The sequence below is a fragment of the Nannospalax galili genome, unplaced genomic scaffold (assembly GCF_000622305.1).
Source record: "Nannospalax galili isolate Female #2095 unplaced genomic scaffold, S.galili_v1.0 scaffold892, whole genome shotgun sequence".
Classification (NCBI taxonomy): Eukaryota; Metazoa; Chordata; class Mammalia; order Rodentia; family Spalacidae; genus Nannospalax; species Nannospalax galili.
In genome coordinates this window covers 468451-477673 of record NW_008333311.1, presented here as the reverse complement: position 1 = coordinate 477673, position 9223 = coordinate 468451, and positions in this window count along the sequence as shown.

The following is a 9223-nucleotide window of genomic DNA, read 5'->3' as shown; positions in this document are numbered from 1 at the left end:
AGGATGGATCTCAATTTTCCTAACTGAGTTCTGGAGGTATGCTTTGTGTCCAAATATATGGCCTATTTTGGAGAAAATTCCATGGGCTACAGAGAAGAAAATATATTCTTTGGTTTTAGGGTGGAATGTTCTATAATTGACCATTACCTCCATTTGATTTATGTTGTCATCAATTCCAGAGATTATCTGTTTATTTTTTGTCTGGATGACCTGTGTGTTGGTTACAGTGAGGTACTGTACTTGCCCAGTATCATTGTGTTTGAGTTATTGTGTGTGCGTGTGTGTGTGTGTGTGTGTGTGTGTGTGTGTGTGTGGCTTTAGATCTAAAAGCCTTTCTTTTTATAGGATTGGATAGCCTTTTGTTTGGAGCATATATGTTTATGGTTGTGATATTCTCCTGGTGTATATTTCCTGTAATGAGTATGAAGTAACCTTCCCTATCTCTTCCAACTAGTTTTAGTTTGAAGTTTATTTTTTCAGTTATTATAAAGATATACCTAATTTTTTTCTCAGTTCCATTTGTTTGGAATGAATTTTTCCATACTTTTATCCTAAATTCTTTCATTGATGGTAAAGTTTGTTTTGGGGATGGAGCAAATCAATGGATTTTGTTATCTAATCCAATTAATTGTTCTGTAATTTTTCTGTGGTGTTGAGATCATTAATACTGAGAGTTATTAATAACCAATATTTATTAATTCATGTTAGGTTGGTGTTGTGTTTTCTTAGACATCTTTTGGTTAACTTTTCTGGAATTGTTTATTGACTTTTTCTTCCCTCTTGAGTGTGTCTATTCTTCTCTTCACACCAAAATTTTCAATTGAGTATTCCCGTATATCTAGATTCATGGACATGAATTCCTTAGGTGTTTGTTTTTAATCTTGGAGACCTTTTCATTTTCCTTCAATTACAATGGATAATTTCTGTATTCAGTAGTCTGGGCTGGAATCTGCTTTCTTTCATGTCTTGTAGGACATTCTTAAAAGTCCTTATGACTCTCATTGTCTGCATTGAAAAGTTAGCTGTTATTCTCAGGGACCTGTGCTTATATATGACTTGATCTTCCTCTCACAGTTTCCAGTATCTTCTTTTTGTTCCATAAATTTAATGTTTTGACTATTATATTAGGTGGGGAATTTCTTTTCTAGTCCTGTCTAATTGGTGTTCTGTATGTCTCTTGTATCTTGGTAAGTATCTCTTTCCTTAGATTTGAGAATATTTCTTCTATGATTTTGTTAAAAATATTTTTTTTGTGTCTTTGAGTTGGATTCTTCTTTTATATCTTGATTCATAAGTTTGGTCTTTTTAATAGTATACCAGATATACTCTATGTTATGTTTCTGGCTTATTCATGTTTGACATTTTCTTCATTTGAGCAATCCGTTTCCCCAAACTTTGTCTTCATTTGAAATTCTCTATTCCATTTCCTCCAACCATTTTTCATCTTTTTTTTTCTGAGCTGCTAGTTTGAATTCCTGGGTTGTCTCAGTTTTGCTTTTCTTCATAGATTCTATCGCTTCATTGAAATGTAGCATAATGTTGAGAATTGCTTTAGTTATTTCCTTCAATGTGTGTTTTTATGGTCTTCATTTAATTTTCATTCATGTTCTCTTTGTGTTCCTTGAAAATATTTCTTCAAATGTTTTTATTATTGAGCTTCTTAAATTTCATAAAACATTTCCCAATCAAATCCAGACCCCCTCCTCTATCCATGTCTCTCCCATGACCCAACCAAACCCCACATACAATACCATACATACTAAGTCCTATTCATTCTAGTGTTTGTACCCAAATGACCTTCAGTGTAAATGTATACACTGGAGTCTAGTCAGTCCATCCAGTGGTCGTCTATAAGTCATAGTCTCCCTCACCCAGCCGTTAAAATATTTATAATTGCTATTTTGAAAACATTGTCTTATGCAACAGCTAGGATGTCATTCTCGGGAAGCTTATCATTTGAGACACTAATTCTGTCTTCATGTTGTTTATGTTTTTTTGAAATAAGACCTAAGCGTCTGGACTATCTAAGCATTGGTGGTAGAATTTCTTCATATGTGTAAGAGATCTTGTTGAGTGGGTCTTTGTATATTTGTTTGCTGTCTACACAAATTGTTAGGTTATGGCCCAGCTAATTGGTTCTTGGCGTGTATACTTTGGTCCAATTTATATTGCTATTTGAATGGGGTATAAGATATTTTCTCAGTAAATCTATAGGTGCAACATTTGAGTCTGAGATTCCAGGACTATTTCCTCAATATCTTGTAGTGGCAGGGAAGGCTGAGTTGCTTCTAGGTCAGTAGTTTGGTTGATAGATTATATTAAGTTATTTACCAGAAACATTTTTTCTTAATATATTTATAACTTGTTTGTTATTAAAGTACCTAAAATATATTTTTGGAGGACTTTTTTTTTTTTTTACCTTTTTTGGACAGGGTCTCCCTGTAGCCCCAGCTGGCCAGGAACTCGCTATGTAGACCAGGCTGGCCTTGAACTCACAGAGATTTACCTGCCTCTTCTTCCCAACTTCTGGGATTAAAGGCATGCACCCACCACACCCAGCTTTTTCTGGAGCATTTTTATGTATTTGAAATTCACAGCTGATATTTCTTATCTATTGCCACTCTACTGTGCAACAGCAGGCAAGACCTCTCCTGCTTAATTATCACAATACCCATCCATCAGTAGAAGAAAACCAGGCTCTTTTAATGATTGCTCATTCTGAACTTACTGTAGGATGAGTTTAATGACTGATATGTCATAACGGAAAGGTATTACAGATAAAATAATGAGAACAGGGTCGAGGTTTGGTGGCACATACTTTTAATCCCAACACTTGGGAAGAAGAGGCAGTGGATCACTGTGTGATTGAGGTCAGCCTGGAATAGTCTACATAGCAAGTTCCAAGCCAGCTTGGACTAGTTAGAATCTGTCTCATTAAAAAAAAAAAAATGTCTGGAAAGATGATGGGTCTGTAGGTGGAGGCACTTGCCACCACCTGCCTGATGACCTAAGTAAGACTGATGACTTGAGTTCAGTCACCAGAACATACATGATGGAAGAAGTAAATGAACTCTAATCTCCATACTCACATTGTGGAAATCGTGTGTCCCCCTAAATAAATAAATGTAAAAAAAATGTGAACTAAAATAATATTGATTATAATAAAATACTCATCCTGAAAAAATTACATGATTACATCAGTAAATGGAAATGATTAATTCTCCCATACTTAAGCACTCTATATAATTTGTGTAGATGCTCCCTACCCAAGCAGATAGGGCATATTTCCCATTCTTAAATTAATTTTTATTCTTAAAATATGGTTTCCTCATATTGACATGCTTCCAACAAGAACAGAATGAAAAAGGCAAGAAAAGAGAAATGGAAATTCATGGTGGAAAACATTAAAAATATTACTACAAGGTGATCATGATCAACATTAATAAGAATTCCTATTGGTGCTATTTTAATGAACAAAACATGATGAGATGGTCATGTGCCTCTGTGAAATTCCTCCCAAAGTCCATATACTGATTCTAACCACCATAATTGCATGAAGCAAACCCTGATTGAGACCTTTCTACTAAAATCTGACAAGAATGGCAAACTGGTGCAGGTAAGAGACATCTAGGGAGATTTCATGACCAAAATACAATTTGGTTTATTGGGTGGAATTAGCTTTAGAATATTCCATTGGAAATATCCAAGTAATTATGACTAAAGTGTGTAAATACTTAAGTAATAATGAATTAATATTTGCTTATGCATTGTGATACAGTGAGTGTAAATCTAAATGCTAACATTTAAAACTGGATGTATTGTGTATTTGAAGTTTACTATAGTCATAATATCTTTGTATATCAGCAGGTATGCTAGAACTAGAACGTTTTTATAAATTATAGTTTCCTATTTACATATGAAAATCTTTAATTTTATTATGTTAATATCAGAGATGATAATGTTTAAAGAGAACAAAGTAAACAACATAAATATATACAGTTTCAATTGAGAGTTGGATCAGGAGGGCAATGTATGGGAATAAACTATCCAATATCAAATACATATTTCTAAAAGTTCAGGCTCTTATTTTTTTACAGAAAAATAAAAAATCATGTCCCAACTAAGCAGCATTAAGATGTCATCTTAAAGGAGCCATAATGAAATATCCAAATTTATGTGCATCTCAATATTATTAAAATACTATGTTAACTAAGTCAGTGATGTATGTTATATATTTGTATGTAAATCCCCAAAGATGGCAAGTAAATTATTTCTTAACTATATGGTAAATCATGTTCTGAGTTTCATAACAATTAGACTATTTATACATGATTTTTGTTGTTTGATTGCTAATATTAGGCTGTTTTGTATGTACAAATTATTAACAAATGACCTACATTTTCTTGAGGAAATTAGGATGATCCCTTTCCATTGTGCATGAATTCTGCTTTGTTTTAATATAAAAGTATTATGTAAAAATGTATTTTTCTTTCAATAAAAATTTTTTATAGGGCTTACATAGTAGTGGAAAAAAATAAAGAAATAAACTTCCCTTCACATATTGTGAAGTGCTATTAGTTACAGGATATTTGTAGATATTTATTTTTTCAAATCCTAGAAATTTTAAAATGCTTATTCTCCATTGTTTAATTAATTTATTGTCTTTTGCTATAGCATTGTCAACATTCTTGTACATTTTTAGCTAGAATCAACCATATTAAATGATATTAAAGTTGGTTCATATTCTTCTGGTGAGTACTAGGACTCAATATTTTATGTATTTTCCACTTTGCTTTTTTCCATTTATCTGAATATTTTATTAATAAGTTGGAAGAAATATATAAAGAATTTTAGCTTTCTTATAAGAATTCACTTTGTGTTCTGATAAAATATTCATACTCATCAACTATTTTCTCCACCACATTATAAGAAAATGTTATGGGGAATTATTTCTGTAGCCCATTCTATGACCATGGTATCTGGCTTAGGTCTTCTTTCCAGTTTAAAGATTCCTCCACTGATTTTGCATTTAAGGTAATTTCATGGTTGGATTTCATTTCATTTACCATTCTTGTCCTTGCTTGAACCATCTTCATGTTCTGTAAAATGATTATGCCAACTCAAATATGTGTCATTTTAACATTTTTTCTTATTAATAACAATATGTCTCTACTATTAATGATACTAATCTGCCATAAGTTTACAATTATGAATACTTATTTTTGTACTTTTTATGTTGAACAATTGAATTTATGTTCATAAAAGTACATTGAAAGTGCTATAGTCAGTCATTTGAACCCTTTATCTATTCTTTCATAATACATAATACATGGTGTAGTCTTATAAAAATATACTATTCCTAACTTTTAGATTTTTGAAAGATTATGGTTTCCTTTTTAAAACTCTGAATAGTCTTTCAAGTCTTGAACCCTCAGTTCAGAAGGGTCTGGTAACCAAATCCAAAATCAATGAAGGATCTGGAGAGTTGAGTCAATGACTAAAAGCCTTTACTACTTTTGCAGACGACCCAGGTTCAGTTTCCAACACTGACATTAGGCAACACGCAACAACAGCCTATAACTTCAGTTCCAGGAGATTTGATGCCCTCTTCTAGCCACCTGAGGCCACACAGTGCACATAAACTCATATAAGCAGACACACACACAGGATTTTTTTTTTAAGTCAATAAAGACAAGACAACCCATGGAAGACACATTTAGGTACCATGATTTAAAAAAAAAAATTTTTCGATTGAATGTTTTACTTTTAACTTCTGTAGGAAAGTTCAGTTCTCTTAAGATATTCAATTGCATGAAATGTTTCATGTCATCAACAATTTATTGATAATTCTTTCGATTTCCTAGGCAATTGGTCTTTAACATGGAATTCTTGGAATGTTAAGGCCCTTCGAAGAGTTCTGCCTAACTTTGACTCATTTTCTTATAGTATATAGCTTCCTATAAAGAGAGCATTCTGTAGTTTAAAGCAATGCATTCTCTGTCGTCTTCATTCTGTTTTTAATCTACATGCCTGAGTAACACAAGTATTTGTACTGTAACATATTTGGTGATATAACATTGTTAATACCATCTGAATGCCTCAATTTAAGAAAATCATAGAAACATAAATCACCCATCCAAGACTCTTCCATTGTGTATTATCAAATTGAAGTTAGCACAATAGTTATTTACACATCAAGTGAGGAAGTCTTTTCCTTTCTTTTGTTAAGAAATCAAACCCAGGGCATTGTACATGCTAGGCAAGTGCTCTAACAGTGAGTTATATCCCCATATTGAGAAAGTAATATTTGTTCAGTTCCTCGTGACACTCTTCTAGCTACCAGAAAATAAATGAAGTTTCCTTCAAAGGAAATACATTCAGTTTGTAGTGTCCTTAATACGGATTTTGTCTTTCCTCTCCTCTCACTTCATATTTGTCTTTGTATTTTCTTCATCCTCCTCCTCCCATTATTATTCTATATGTTTGTCTACAATCACTTGATTAGACACCCAAGGACTTTCTGTTCTAACAAATCCATTTCTGGTCCTTAGAATATGTTTCTGTACTATGCCCTTCAAAATTTGTAATAAATCAAATTACCTAAATTTCCTGGATTTTTTCCTCCAGCCTACTTAACACTGATATACGTGATCCCTGTTCAAATTTCTCTCATATACAAACCCTCCTACACTTTATATTTACTTAATCATAAAAGTTATATTATATGTATTCTATTTTCATTTAATACACTAACATACATTTAATAAGATTATGTTACCTACAATAATAAAACTTTTAGATGACCTTTATTTTTGTGTCATTTCAATTTCATGTAATTTGCAGTATTTTTCTAATATGTTGGAAAAATAAATATCTTGGTTTTTTCCTCTTGTTATAAAAACAATATCTTGTAAAACAAAATTCAAGGGAAAAACAGTTTATTTTAACTTACCGTTCAAAAGTACAATCAGTCCATCATGATAGAAAAGTCTAGGAGCAGGAGCTTGAGTAGCTGGCCATATCACATCATCTATCAGGAAGTAGTGAATACGGAATGTATATGTCAGCTCACTTTCTCCTTTTCACAGGGTACAGGATCCTACACCAAGGGAATGGTGGCATCCACCTTTAGGGTAGATCTTCCCTCCTCAGTTGAGCTCCATAATCTTAATCTTTCAAAGCATGCATTGAGGCTCATCTTCCAGGTAATTCTAAATTTCATCAAATTGACAGTTGAAATTAACTTTTACAACTTTACCCTTTATTAATTAGACACCCAAACAAATCTCTGCATATCAAAATCTTCAACCAATTGTTCCCAAAGGCTTATGCATTAAAAAAAATATTTTATTTTTATTTTCTGTGTATAAGGGTATTGTCTACAGGAATATAAGTGCACCTGTGTTGTACAATGCCCATGGAGGTCAGAAGTGGGTGACAGATAGCCTGGAACTGGAGTTACAGATTGTCATTAGCTGCCATGTGGGTACTGGGAATCAAACCTGGGTCACCTGTAAGAGCAATCAGTGTTCTTAATTGCTAAGCCATCTCTCCAGCCCATCTTATGCATCTTATAATACAAAAATACATTGAGGTGAACGGAAAAAAAACTGTGTGGTGGTTTGAATGAAAATGTCCCCCACTGACTCCAAATATTTGAACATTTTGTCCCCACTTGGTGGCTTTGTTTTGGAAAGTTTTAGAAGGTGTGGCTATCCTGGAGGAAGCACATCACTGGGAGTGAGCTTAGAGAGTTCTTAAGCCTTGTTGGATCTCTAGTTCCTCTCTTATTCCCTGTGCCTATTGGGAGATGTAGAGCTTAGCTTCTGCTGATCCTCCTCCAGCCACCTCTGCCTCCATTCCTCCCTGCCAAGATGGACTGTAATTCCCCTGGAACTATAAGCGTAAATAAATCTTCCTTTTATAAGTTGTTCTAATCAGTGTTTCTATCACAGCAACAGAAAAGTGACTAATACAGTAATTGGTACTAGAGTGGGATGTTGACTGTGAGGAAGCTGACCATGTGGAACTTTGAAGAAATGTGGAAGAGGAAGGTTGGGCTAGAAAAATGGTTGATTGCTGTGAGGAGAGCTTAACAGGCCATTCTAGTAGGCACCAGGAAGAAAGTAGTGCTGAGAACAATGTAGTTTCAAAGGGAAATAAGAACTTAAGCAGCACTTGGGATATTTTGTCAAAGAGACTGGCTGGAGTCTGCCCTGGACCAAAAAGCTTGCCTGAGGGTAAACTGATAAGCAATGGACTAATTTCTCTGGTGGAAGAAATTTCAAGATAGCCTAATGTAGAATTGATGTTGTGGCTACTAATGGTGAATATTATGTAGATCTACAGTGAAAAAGAACAAATGGGGCAGAAAGAAATACAGTTTGGATTGAAAAAGAGCACTAGGAATATAAATGTTGGAGCCTTGGCCTGTGCTGGAGAATATCCCTTTGATAAGGAGATTAAAGTGATTAAGGAGAAGCCTAGAGATTTCCACTTAAAAAAATGGAGAGAGTGCCTCCAGGACAAGACCACATCCACCTAAACCTCCAACTTGTGAAAGGAAAATGCTGCAGGCTGGAGTCAATCCCAAACTTGCAGTCAAACTTGGCAATGTCCACCTGGTGCTGGCTTTAGAGGCATGAAAGATACAAGCGTGAAGGGATCATCAGTTCTTCCTCTGAGATTTCAGAGAGCTTCTGAGGCCAAGCAACATGCAGCAAGGATTCCTCTGTATAAAGAAGGCCCTGATAGGCCATTGTGTGAAGATGTGAAGGTGAAGCCTGGTTGGCAATGAAACCTCAAGATGAAGTTCCTGATGCCAGAGCTGTGAGGCATCTGCTAAGAATGCCTGCATACAGGGAGTGGTACCAACCCAAGAGAAAGTGGTATGTGGTAGGCTGCAAAGCTGGAGAGGCTGAGCCATCTAAGCCCTTTGGAAGTAAAATCCCAGAAGTTGGATGTGGAACTACTTGGTTTGATGTTTATTCTGCCAGTTTTCAGTCTTATTTTGGTCCGGTATTTCCTTCCTATGCCTCCATTCCTCCCTTTTGGAATGGTAATGTGTATTCAGTTCCACTGTACGTTGGGACTATGTAATTTGTCTTTTGATTTTACAGGGGCTTACAGTCAAGATGTTTTCCTGAGTCTCAGAAGAGACTTTGGACTGTGGACTTTTGAATAGTATTGAGACTGGTAATGACTATGGAGACTTTTAAAGTTG